We start from the raw sequence: 14,109 nt of genomic DNA on the forward strand, positions 1-14,109 counted from the left end.
TGCCCCTCCCCCTCTTTGTGAGCCTTCCTCTGCCTTTGCCCACTTGGTTTGGAATTGTGGACCTTCCTGCCTCAGTTTCACAAGTAGTTGAAATTACAGGCCTGAACCCTAGGTCCAGATATATTTTTGTTTTCATTTGATTTTAGAAATGATTTTTAGTTTTATTTTTTTAATTTTAATTTATTTGTATAGTTGTTTTGTCTACATGATTATGCATCTGCCCTGGTAGATTTCAGTGTTTCTTTTTTCTGATAATTCCTTACTATTCATTCCTTTTCCATTTCAGAATTTGGAATGTATATTTTGTGGTGAGGTTATATGTTAGAAAAATGTCACGTATATGGTATTCTTTTTTGTAGAAAGGGTTTTGCTGAGTAGCTCTGGCTATCCTGGAACTCACTATGTAGACAGGATGGCCTGGAATTCACAGACCTGCATGCCTCTGCCTCAGTGCTGAGTGCTGGGATTAAAGGCTTGCACCACCTGGTAGAAATATGTTACTTTACCAGGAGCTGCCAATGTAAGGAGTGCCAAGAGTTTCAGTGTCTGAATGGATTTTGGACTCATTATTATTACATTTACTTTGTGTGTGTGTGTGTGTGTGTGTGTGTGTGTGTGTGTGTGTGTGTCTAACATATTGGGTATTGTCATCAGAGGACCACTTACAACAGTTGTTTCTCTCCCTCCATCAAATGGGTCCCAGGAATGGAAATCAGGTCCACAGGCTTGTTCGCAAGTAGCTTCACCTGCTGAGTCATCTTGTCAGCTTGGGCTTTGGGCTTTTAGATAGTGTTGGAATAGTTAATGATGACAGATCTTTTGCAATTGGACTGAATGCATTTTGTGTGATTAAGTCTCTGAACACGTGAAAGCGGTGATCCATTTTGCAGAAAGCACCAGGAGTCAGTTTGTGGATCCTTGAATACTATACAAGAAAGTGGAGCTCCATTCCCCATGAAGATGCCAGTTTTAGAGCCAAACTCCAGCAGTAGTCATGTTGAAAAAGAGAGTGGAGAAACACAGAGCAAAAACAGGAAGATAAATGTAGCATGAATCGTAAAAGGTCTTAATATAAACAAACCCAGAGCCAGATTTTGGGGTGAATGCTGGAAGATCAGAGAAACAGAACAAGCCACAGCTTCCTAACCTTGCCAGTTCCTCAGATGATCCTGTTTCCTCAGACTGGAAGCCTCTGAGTCCTCATCCAGAATGAATCTCACCTGAACTGCTGCTAAAAGCTTAACCAGCTCCACTTCCTGGTTTTCACACCTTATATACCTTCCTGGGATTAAAGGCTCACTTTGTGGGATTAAAGGCATGAGTCACCAGGCCTGGCTGTTTCGAATGTGGCTTTAAACTCAGAGAGATCCAGATGAATCTCTGTCTCCCAAGTGATAGGTTTAAAGGCATGTGTGCCACCATTTTCTCCTCTCTATGTCTATCTATGGCTGTTCTGTCCTCTGTCCCCAGATAAGTTTATTAGGTTGCACAATATTTTGAGGAACACAATATCACCACAGAGAAAATCCACCCCCAGTGTAGAAATGAATGAGGACATCTTAAAGAAAAATAATCCTGAATCAGAAAAGAAATTCAAGACCTCTAACTCCAGGAATAAAAAAGGTGAAGGAGAGAAACCAATGGCTTTAAGAGATTAGGAAAAGGCTGACATTGGGAAACTTGAACCCTCATTCAATCCCAACATGTGCTTGAAGCCTAAACTGGATGACACTATTCTTCCAACACTAACATGATCTGATGAAAGTTGATCAAAGTTTAGCCAGGAGACCCACACATACACATACAATGAAGTCCAGCCTTCTCAAGACATTTATGTAAAGGAATTGAAATGTGAAGGCTTCTCCAATTTGGGAAACAACAGTTACATGAATTCCATTTTACAGCCTGTCTTTGGGATTCCAACCTTTGCAAAGGACTTGCTCACACAAAGTATCCCATGGGAAAAAGTTTCAAATGATGATCTTATCAAGCCTGTAAGCCAACTACTTGTCTTGAAAGACATCCAGGATATAGAGGTCAAAGGAATGTTACTCATGGATATGAAGAAATCCATTATCATAGTTGCAGACACATTCTTGGGTGATGAACAGAATGATGCCCATGAATTTCTAAGTCAGTGTTTAGACCAGTTGAAAGTGAACATGGAAAAAATAAATACCATGTAGATTATTTAGAGAGATAATGAAGCCAAGAGGTCATCTCCATCACCGTATGCTGGGACTGCCACCACCAAAAGGTTTGTTTGTCATGTCAGTGCTAATTTTGAATTAGAGCTGCAGAGCTCTATTGTTTGTGACCCCTGTGGTGAGACTACTCTCAAAACTGAAGTGAATAATTACCTCTCTGTTGACCTGCACCAATGAACAAGAGAAGAGCCTCTATCTATTCAAAAGTCTCTTGATCTCTTTACACCAGAAATAAAATTGTTTTAATCATGAGAAGTACAAGAACAAAAATTCATTTCTCGGGTACACTTTGAAGAGGCTCCCCAGTGTCCTCATTGTTCACCTGAAAAGCTACCACTTGATTGCTAATGGATTCTTGATCAGTCGGCAGCCAGTTGAGATTTCTCAGTATCTAAATGTATCTTCCCACTATAATGAAAACAGGAAACCACCATTTCCCTTGACTGATTAGGTCCCCCTTGATGACTGTGATGTCCCAAATGTCTCTGGAGGGAATCTGCCTCTCAGCCAGTCAAAAATCATCTAGGAATGTGAAGAACTATGAGAAAATTAATGCAGATGGGATGTGAGATCATCACACTACCACTAAGGTTGTCAATTGTTATTGTCACCTTGATGAAGAAACAAATCTGGAAATTCTCACTAAAAGGCTAAACAGCTGCTCCCTAATCATTGGAATAGATTCCACAAGGAATACCTTTCTCAGGCATCACCACAATGTGTTAAGGGTACTCAGGAGGAAACAGAGGAGGATCTGAAAAAGTCTTCAGAATTGAGAGATCAGAAAGATGATGAAAATATCCTCAGTACATCAGGGAATCCTAGAAATAACAATATTCCAGGAAGCAACAACACAGTAGAAGCTGACGAGTCAAAAAATGTGGCATTGAAAGATGATCCTCAGAATTATAGTCTTATCAGTGTTGTTAGCTATTTTAAGAGTTCCCAAGATTCAGTTCATTATGTAAGCTATGTGTATGATTTTCAAAAGCAAGCATGGCTCCTGTCAGGGATGTCCAAGTGTTTGAGATCCCAGAGGCCTTGACTCGGGAGAATTAGCTTCACATTGGATATTTTTTTTTAACATGCATAAGGTGATATTGGAGTGGCTGCTGAAGAAGGCATCAGAGTGCTAGTCACTTGCAAGATCTAAAGAACAAAAGAAGCTGGGTGGTGGTGGCACAGGTCTTTCATCCCAGCACTCAGGAGGCAGAGGCAGGTGGATCTCTGAGTTCAAGGCTAGCCTGGTCTCTAGAGTGAGATTCAGGACAGGCACCAAAACAACATAGAGAAACTCTGTTTCAAAAACAAACAAACAAACAAATAAATTGAATATTTTTTAAAAAGAGCAAATGAAGAATGTGGATCTCTTCTCATCATTGCTTAATGGCTTTACACACTGCCTAGAAGAATCCTAAATTCTACTCACAGTGAAGACTCATTTAGGTCAACTGAAAACTCAGTAAACAAAACAAACATCCTATTAGGACAGACACCCATACATCCACGATGCCATTTAATGTTTCCCTTGCATGTCTGTCTGTTTGAAGGTGTTGGGTTTTCTGAAATGAGTGACAGGCAGTTGTGCCCTGCATATTTTTGTAGGGAATTGATCCAGAGCAGAACCAGTGCTCTTATCCACAGAGCCTTCTCTCCAGCCCTAACACAATGGTTTTGGTTTGTGTTTTTTTTTAAGTCATTCATTACCAATACAACACAGAAAGGAACTGACTAAATGTCCCAATGTTAGCTTCCAACATCATAATGGGTTCAGAACTAATGCTGATGGTCTTCAAGTTTTGAGATGCAGTATATAAAATGTCTCATTTTGTGGGTGTATATATGAATTGCTCATGTCATCTGGAGGATATTCATGATATTGTTTGCTTTCCCTAAATTCATGTATACCATTCTATTGTCAATTTATTAAAACCATTGTTTTCTGCATGTGTCCGTGACTATTGCTGGTGAAATTATCTAACTGCCCACCAACTGGTTTTGTGCTTCCTTCTCAGAATTGCAGGGCATAGCATCAGGGTTGCACGGGAAATGAAATAGATAGAGTGGTAAATTTTGCAAATTCAAAAGCTCTCTAAGGGCTCAGTGGATGAAAACACCTGCCACCAAGGCTGATGACACCAGTCCTGCAAGTTGTTTTCTGACCTCTAGAGCTAGCACATGTGCACATACATGGGTAAACCATGAACAAAAAAATGTGACTTTTTGAATCTCACTATGTAGCTCTCTCTGGCTTGGAACTCTCTATTTACATAATGCTACTGTGAAATGTAGAGGTTCCCTGGCTTTGATACCTGAGTTTTGGTATTTAAATGTCTGGGCCACAATGCCTAGCACAATAACATTTTTAAGGCACTCTTTTAAAAAAATTTGAAGTGCCAAATATACTTCTTATATTTAAATCCTGATATGAGAAAATGGAGGGGTTCAAGGGACAGGGGGTCTGAGACAGACAGTCCTTTGTGTGAGAGCCTCATAAATTGACAAACAGCATGGTGGGGTTCTAAAGAGAACATTTCAGTTCATAAGACAGAACAAGGTTCCCCTTAGTTCCCAAGAGAAGGAAGAGACCCTGTGCCATGAAGCAGCAGGCTTCCTTAATACAAAGTACCAAAGCACCTAGTAGTTTCAACCTGATTCCTGGGTAGCAAGGGGAAGGGAAAACCAGCTGGTGTTGCTGGCTATGAGGTATGTAGCCTGATCTGAGACACCCACACCACATCTATTTCAAATATAAAAATAATATTAGTACAGATCCACTCTCAAGGACTCTTCATTGCCATGTATGCCTGTGACTCAGCAATGGGAGGCAGGCACAAGTAGATTCCACAGCTCATTAAGCAACAAACAGAGCCACAATATGAAGTGTAAGTTTCAGATGTGGGACATTCACCAGAGAAAACTGCTGGATGTTGTGCTAAGGTCTTGAGCCCTGAGAATATAATTAATGAAGACCAAAAATGTAATTAATATCATGAGTATAATTAATGAATATAATGAATGCATATAAGAAATAAATTTTAAAAACTATGCTTTAATACAAAAAAAGATAAAAGGTAGATTTTTGGACCTACTCAAAAAAATATAGATATAAGATAAAAGGGAGATTATTGAATTTACTTTTAGAAAGGAACTACTTGTCTTAAATAGGATAAGTAATGAAAATTTTTGTCTGAATTTGTCAAATGTTAATGGACTAGACATTGTTAATGTAATTCTAGACTGTATATATTGTATATACTTATTAGATATAGTTTTTCTTGTATTAGTTATAAGCTTTTTTAATTTTAGACAAAAGAGCGGGGGAAATGTGGTGATATTGTGTTCCCAGTATATTGTTCACTTTAATAAACTTATCTAGGGTCAGAGAACAGAACAGCTGCTAGATAGACATAGAGACCAAAAAATGGTGGCACACACACCTTTAATCCTAGCATTCAGGAGGCAGAGATCTGTTTGGATCTCTGTGAGTTCAAAGTCACACTGGAAACAGGCAGGCATGGTGACACATGCCTTTAATCCCAGGAACTGATGGCAGGAAACAGGTATTTAAGGGGTGAGGATCAGGAACTACAGCCTGGTTAAGCTTTTAAGCTTTTAGCAGCAGTTCAGCTGAGATTCATTCTGGATGAGGACTCAGAGTCTTCCAGTTTGAGGAAATAGGATTGACTGAAAAGTTGGCAAGGTGAGTTTCGCTGTGGCCTGTTGTGTCTCTCTGATCTTTCAGCACTCACTCCCCCTGTAACCCCAAAAAAGAAAATAACACTTTACTTAACCAGGACCACTCAGGAATGTCACAGCTGTTGCTCACGATCCTGCTGTATGCCTCTAACTAAAGTGTCGATCTTGCTGCAGGCTGTCACCTAAAGAGTCCCTCACAAATTGTAGCTTAATTTAAAGGGTCCTACTTTATGCTGGAGAGGATGTGGAACTCGGGGAACTCTCCTCCACTGCTGGTAGGAATGCAAGCTTGTACAACCACTTTGGAAATCAATATGGCGCTTTCTTAGAAAATTGGGAATCAATCTCCCCCAAGATCCATCTATACCACTCTTGGGCATATACCCAAGAAATGCTCAATCATACCACAAGAGCACTTGCTCAGCTATGTTTATATCAGCATTGTCTGTAATAGCCAAAACCTGGAAACAACCTAGATGCCCTTCAACTGAAGAATGGATAAATAAATTGTGGCACATATACACAATGGAATACTACTCAGCAGAGAAAAACAATTACATCATGAGGTTTGCAGGCAAATGGATGGATCTAGAAAAAAATCATCCTGAGTGAGGTAATCCAGACTCAGAAAGACAAATATGGTATGTACTCACTCATAGGGAGATACTAGATGTGGAACAAGGATGACTGGACTGCTACTCACATCACCAGTGAGGCTACCTGGAAAACAGGACCCCAAGAAAGACACAGGGATCACCCAATGATGGAGAAATGGATGAGATCTACATGAACAGCCTTGACATGAGTGGGAGCAATGAACAGCGAGGGTGGAGGGAAAGAGAGAGTGAGATCCCAGCTGGATCAAGAACAGAGAGGGAGAAAAAGGAATAAGAGACCATGGTAAATGAAGACCACATGAGAAAAGGAAGAAACAAAGTGCTAAAGAGGTCCACAGAAATCCACAAAGATACCCCCACAAAAGACTGCTGGCAATGGCCGAGAGACAGCAGGGACTGACCTACTCTGATGATGGGATGGCCAAATACCCTAATAGTTGTGCCAGAAACCCCATCCAAGTACTGAGGAATCTGGAGGCAGACATCCATAGCTAGGCCCCAGGCAGAGCACTGGGAGTCTAATTAGTGAGAAAGAGGAGGGTTTATATGAGCGAGAATTGTTGAAACCAAGGTTGGATAAAGCACAGAGACAAATAGACAAACGAATGGAAACACATGAACTATGAACCAAAGGCTGAGGGGCCCCCAGCTGGATCAGGCCTTCTGAAGAGGTGAGACAGTTGATTGGCTTGATCTGTTTGGGAGGCATCTAGGCAGTGGTACCAGTTCCTAGGCTCATTGCATGAGTTGGCTGTTTGAAGCCTGGTGCTTATGCAGGGTCACTTGGCTCAATCTGGGAGGAGGGGACTGGACCTACCTGGACTGAGTCTATTAGGTCGAACTCAGTCCTCGGGGGTGGCCTTGATCTGGAGGTGGTGGGAATGAGGGGTGGGCTGGGGAGAAGGGAAGGGGGACAGGAAGGGGGAGAACAAGGGAATCTGTGGCTGTTATGTAGAACTGAATAGTATTGTAAAATAAAATAAATAAAAGAAAAAAATCAAAAAAAAATTAAAGGGTCCTAAAAAAGCCACGCCCACATCTCACATCATCATCTCTTAGGAACAGGGATTGGGGAAAGAAAAAAAGGATGAGTGAGAAAGAAGATACAGAAAACAGAGGAGGCTGGAGAGATGCTCAGTGTTGAAGAGCACTTGCTATTCTTCCAGAGGAGACCTCGGGAGTCAGATGCATGTGGATCTCTGAGTTCCCTGCCACCCTAGTCTACAATGAGAGCTCCAGGACAGCCAAGGCTACACAGATAAACCTATCTAGAAGAAAAAAAACAAAACAAAAACAGAGAGAATCATGGATAAGACAGATCAGGAAAAGATGTTTACCAAGTAGACATCTAATTCAGAGCTAATACCCAAAATAAATAAAGAATCCAGAAAACTGGATATCAAGAAAGCAACCCAAATAAACACTGGGATACAGATTTAAACACAGAATTTGCAAAAGAGGAAACTCAAATGCCTGAGAAACACTTAAATATTAAATATTCTTAGCCATCAGGGAAATACAAATCAAAACAACTCTGAGATTCTTATACCTTATACCTGTTAGTAATGCTATGGTCAATAACAGAAGATAAGACATGTGGTGGTGCTCACCTTTAATCCCAGCACTTGGGAGGCAGAGAGAGGCAGATCTCAGAGTTCAAGGCCAGCCTGGTCTACAAAGTGGGTTCAAGGACAGACAAGACTTTACCAAGAAACCCTGACTAAAAACACACACCCACAAAAAAAAAAAAAAAACAATGCCTGACCTGATGGCCCATGCCTTTAATCCCAGCATTCAAGAGACAGAGGCAGGTGGATCTCCATGAGTTCCAGGCCAGCCTGGTCCTCAAAGTGAGTTCCAGGACAGCTAGAACTGTTACACAGTGAAAGCCTATCTCCGAAGACCAAAAATGATTAATAAATAGCACAAGATAGCTCATGCTGGAGAGGATGTGAGGGAACACTCCATTATTGGTGGAGGGAGGGCAAACTTGTACAGCCTCTATGGAAACTAGTGCAGTGGTTTTTAGGTAAATTGAAATTGATGGACCTCAAGATCAGCTGCACCACTCTTGGGCATATACCCAAAGGACACTTCATCCTACCACAGAGACACTTGCTCTAACATACACATCACTGCTGTATCCATAATAGCCAGAAAATGGAACGGACCTGGATGATCCTCAACAGAAGACTGAATAATGAAAATGTCGTACTGCTGGGATGTGGTGGCACATGACTTTAATCCCAGTATTCAGGAGGCAGAGAAAGGTGGGTCTCTGATTTCCAGCACAAGTTGGTCTACAGAGCTAGTTCCAGGACAGTAGGGGTACACAAAAAACTCCATATCAAAAAAACAATAAAATGAAAAGAAAGAAAGAAAGAAAGGAAGGAAGGTAGGAAGGAAGGAAGGAAGGAAGGAAGGAAGGAAGGAAGGAAGGAAGGAAGGAAGGAACGAAGGGAAGAAGGAACGAAGGAACGAAGGAAGAAAGAAAGAAAGGAAATGTGGTATATTTACAAAATAAAGTATTATTCAATTGTTAAAAAGAGAATGACATCATTGGGTAGTAGTGGTGCTTGCTTTTAATCTCGGCTCTTCAGAGGTAGATTCATAATGATCTGAGTTCAAGACCACACTGGTATATAAAACATGTTCCAGGACACCCAGGACTACACAGAGAAACCCTGTCTGGATAAAACAAAATGGAAACCATACTCAATGCTGCTTGGATGACCAAGAGCAAGAGATACATAGCCCAGAGTCCTAGGGTAAAACCAAATATTACTGTTATCCACAAATAAAGAAATGAAATAATGTACTGATTAACTCCTAATGACATTCTGCTATACTCATAAATCAGTGCTTTGCTCAGCCAACATCAGAGAAGCTTCATCCTGGATTAGAAAGGAGCAAATATACCAGGAACCAGTGTAAGACCCAGAGGGGATGGAGGACACCAAGAAAACAGGGCCTTCTAACTCAACATGATCAAAGCTCATATGAACTCAAGAGACTGAAGAGGACTGCAGAGGACTCCATCAGGTTCTCTGGGTACACCTTATGGAATCCAGTTTAATGTTTTAATGAAATTCCAGTGTTTGAAAGACTGGTTCTCAGAAGTTTCAAAACTTACCACTAAGCAATGAGTCACAGACATTGTTTCCTGCAAATGTATAGAGGGTTAGGGACATGAATAACACAAGGAACACTTTATAAGGAGATTTTTGGCTTCAATATTATTTTCTTACAGTTTTGGGGATTGAATGGAGGATCTTGAGCATGCTAGGAAGCACTCTGTTAGTAATCTCCATAAATAAACATGTTTACTTACTGAGAAGAGTTTGTTTGAATTATTTTGAGACATGGTGCTCTATTATTATTATTCATGTTGGAAGAAAGGAGAAGGATTTTTCAGCTGGGTGGTAATGGGTAGGTGTAGTGGTTAGTTGGTATGAGAAGGAACTTCACAATCTGCATTTAACTTTAAAAGATGACAGTTCCTTACTCATAGATAATGAAAGGCTGAAGTTATTCCTGGATTTTTTCATCCATCTGTATCCCAATAATCCAAGGAACCCAAGAGTTATCAGAATGTTCTTAAAAGCAATAATGGTTTTTCAGGAAGCACCGGGAGCCATTTTGTGGGTCCTAGAATACTACACAAGAAAGTGGTACTTCACTCCCCATGAAGATGCCACTTTTGTGGTCACAGCCCAGCAGCAGTCATGTTGAGACAGTGAGGGTAGACAAACAGAGCAGAAAGAAGAAGAGAAAATCAACATCCAGTATAGAAATAAATAATGACATTGTGAAAGAAAATAATCCTGAACAAGAAAAGAAATCCCAGACCTATAACTCCAGGAATAAAAGAAGTGAAGGAGAGAATCCAATGGCTTTAAGAGATCAAGAGAATCAGAACATTTGGTAACTTGAACTTTCATTCACTACCAACTCTTGCAAGAGGACTAACTTAGGTGACACTGTTCTTCCAACCCTAACAGGTTCTAATGAAAGAAGTAGATCAAAGGTTAGCCAGGAGACCTCCAACAAATAATAATGTCAAGTTTCCTCTTGACACTTAAGCAAAGCAACTGAAATGTGAAGGCTTCTTCTATATGGGAAATACCTGTTGCATGAATTCCATTTTACAATCTCTCTTTGGGATTACAAGCTTGGCAAAGAATTTGCTCACACAAAGTATTCCATGGGAGAAAGTTTCCTATGATGATCTTATCAAGCCCTTAAGTCAACTCATTCTCTTGAAAGACATCCAGGATATAGAGGTCAAGGGAGAGTTACTTATAAATGTGAAGAAATCCATTTCCATCGTTGATTTTCAAAAACAAGCATGGCCTCTGTACAGTGATGTCCAAGTGTTTGAGATCCCAGAGGCCTTGATTCAGGAGAATCAGCTTCATACTGGATATATATATATATATATATATATATATATATATATATATATATATATATATATATATATATGAAGTTTTCCTTGTCCTGCCTGTCCCATGGTCAGGACAAATCTTTCTCACCCACCAGTCCCACAGCCACTTGGACCCACTCCAGCACACAGAGACTTATATTACTTTTAAAACGTATGGCTGTGGCAAGCTTCTTGATACCTAGTTCTTATATCTTAAATTAACCCATTTCTATAAATATAGACCTTGCCAGTGGCTTGTGGCTTACTGGTATCTTACATCATGTTTCTCATGGTGGTGGCTGGCAGCATCTCCTGACTCATCCTTCCTCTCCCAGAATTCTCCTCTCTCCTTGTCCTGCCTATACTTCCTGCCTGGTTACTAACCAATCACCACTTTATCAATCAATCATCCAAGCACTTCCCCCTTTCCTTTTTTTTCAAAAAGGAAGGATTTAACTTTAACATAGTAAAATTACATATAACAAAACAATTATCAAGCAAGGATTACAGTTACAATATCTAGTCTATTCATAATATCTAGTCTTTTTCTATTTGGCAAAATTAAAGAAGATATCTATCCTATATTTGTGAGTCTAAGGTTTCATATTTACCTTATATTTTATCATAACTAAAGACATTATAACTATCTAGTCTTCACCTACATCAAAGACCTCAGAAGGATATAATATTACCTGAGAAAGAGAGAAGGACACAAGCAACCTTCAAAAGTCTTGACATAGACAGAGACAGCTGGCAGCCTGAACAGTCATCCAAAGTTTTTTGATGACAGTAATATTGGGTTTTACTCTAGGACTCTGGGCTATGTATCTCTGGTTCTTGGTCACCAAAACAGCATTGGGTATGGTTGCCACCCAGAAGCCATGATGAATGAGATGAGGAGAAAAATGGGATGCGGAGAAGAACGGATGCCAAGATGAAGCCATCGACAAGCCAAGGAGAATGGACAGCTGACTTCCAAAAACACCAACAATTTTCTGAATTTAAAACCCTGAATCATGACAGGACACTAGTGGAATTCTGATGTTTCTGGTACATGGACTACTCTCACCAAATGTGAGGTCAAACTGTAGTCGTTGTGCACATCCTACTTCACAAATAAGTCTGTCAGATATGCCAAGCATATAGGCTGAAGATGATGGCCCAATGTTGCAAAGAAACCTCAGGTGACTGTCCAGGCAGCTGGCTCTTTCTGTCAACTCACAATTTTTTTTTGAAAGTCCCTTGTTTGTACTTCCTGTTTTTTAGGTAATATTATTTCCTTCTTTGGTCTCTGAGGAAATTGAAGATTAGATTGTTATAGTTACAGTGAGTTAAAACTAGATACGGTCATAGTTATATTTAAAGGTTAGATAATTACAGTTTTACTTGTTAAGAATTTCAGAAAAGAAACTCACTAAAGAGGTGTAAGTGTATAAATTTGAAAGACATTATAAGATAGTTCTGTTAGTAATATAAGTTAGGATAGAAAGTGAATCAGGTACATTTTGGACTTGCCAAAATAGGATAGATAATGGAATATTTTCTCTGAGTTTGTCAGATGCAAATGGACTAGAAATTGTTTAAGTATTTATTGTTTGTACATATTGTATATAGTTATTGTACTTATTGTATATAGTCTTTTTTATACTAGTTATAACGTTTTTCTTTTTATTTTTATTAGACTAGAAAGGAGAAATATGGTGATAATTTATTTGTGCTGAAATGTGACTTTTATTTGTATGTTAATAAATAAAGTTGTGTGGGAATCAGAACTAAGAGCAAGCCATTAAGCAGAAGTCTGGGAGTGGTAGCACACACCCTTAATCTGATCACTTGGCAGGCAAAGTCTCTGTGGGTTCAAGGACACAGGCAGCATGGTGACACACACCTTTAATCCCAGTATCAACCATAGAGACCTGGTGGTTTATAAAGACAGGCAGTGATGAGGAGGTCATGTGGTTGGGTTTAGAACCAATCAGAAGGCAGACCAGAAAGGCTATAAAAAGAGAGGGCACAGGAAGAAGGTCTCTGTGTCTCAGGGGAAAGACGCCAGCAAGTGGTAAGAATATGTGGTCTTGGCTCTTGGCTACTGCTCTTATCTCTAGGCTTTTACCTCTTTATTTGGCTCTTGTGTTTCTTATTTTAATAAGACTGCTTAGAATTTCTTAATTACATGCAATTGAGATTTTTGAGTGGCTGTTGAAAAAGGCATCGGAGTGTAAGTTAATTAGCACATCTAAAAAGCAAAAGAAGAATACGGATCTTTTCTCACAATTGCTTAATAGCTTTACATACTTGATAGAGGAATCCTAAATTCTGTCCATAACAAAGACTCACAGCTCAATTAAAACTCAGCAAACAAAAAACAAACAACAACATATTAGGACAGAATCTCAAACATTTAGAAGCAGGGTGTGCACCGTTCTCTTCTCCAAGGTTATAGTGATGCTCTTCATGGTTCAGTGTTTGTTTGGTTTGGTTTCTTTGAGACAGTGTTTCTCTGGGTAGCCCTGGTTGTTCTGGAAGTCACGCCATAGAGCTGGCTGGCCTCAAACTCAGAGATTCACCTTCCTTTGCCTCCCAAATCAAAGGTGTGTGATATGACCTCCCACCAATTTTTTAAAATGTATTTATTGTTATTTACTGTGCAACTGCTGTTTTGCATGCATGTATGTCTGTGTAAAGGTCTAGACTTAACTTCACAGGATCCATCTTAGGGTAAGGGCCACCATCTCAGACTTGACCTTACATGTTTCATCTTAGGGAAAGGATCACCTTCTTAGACCACCTGCTGTGCTCAGTTCCAGGAAGAATCTCAGGAATGTGTCATGACACCTTGAACAGATACAGGGCAGAAAAGTGAAACAGGATCCAGATACTCCTGCAGACACCCGGTCTCCAGTTTATACCGCAAAGGAAACTTTAACAGAATCCAGATACTCCTAGAGAACTGGAAGTGGACAGAGATTCCCGGTGAGGCTGTGAGTTTTCTTCCCCGAGGTTCCAACTGGGTGGTCCCCGGTCCTTCCTCCAACATCTGCATGCAGTGAAGCCCCAGCCTAAGGAGAACCAGGGAGCAAGGCCCAGGCTTCAGAAGGGTGGGGGTGTCCAGCAACTTTACCTTAGTTGGTAGCAGACCTTGGAGTGCTGCCTGGGCACA

General features: G+C 40.2%; 1 pseudogene; it reads left to right on the forward strand.

Annotated features, from left to right (window-relative positions):
* The window catches only part of LOC143273807 (ubiquitin carboxyl-terminal hydrolase 29-like), a 219,847-nt pseudogene extending 217,114 nt beyond the window's left edge, over positions 1 to 2,733 (forward strand).
* The last annotated feature ends 11,376 nt before the right edge of the window (positions 2,734 to 14,109 follow it).

This window comes from Peromyscus maniculatus, chromosome 1, assembly GCF_049852395.1.
Source record: "Peromyscus maniculatus bairdii isolate BWxNUB_F1_BW_parent chromosome 1, HU_Pman_BW_mat_3.1, whole genome shotgun sequence".
Taxonomy (NCBI): domain Eukaryota; kingdom Metazoa; phylum Chordata; class Mammalia; order Rodentia; family Cricetidae; genus Peromyscus; species Peromyscus maniculatus.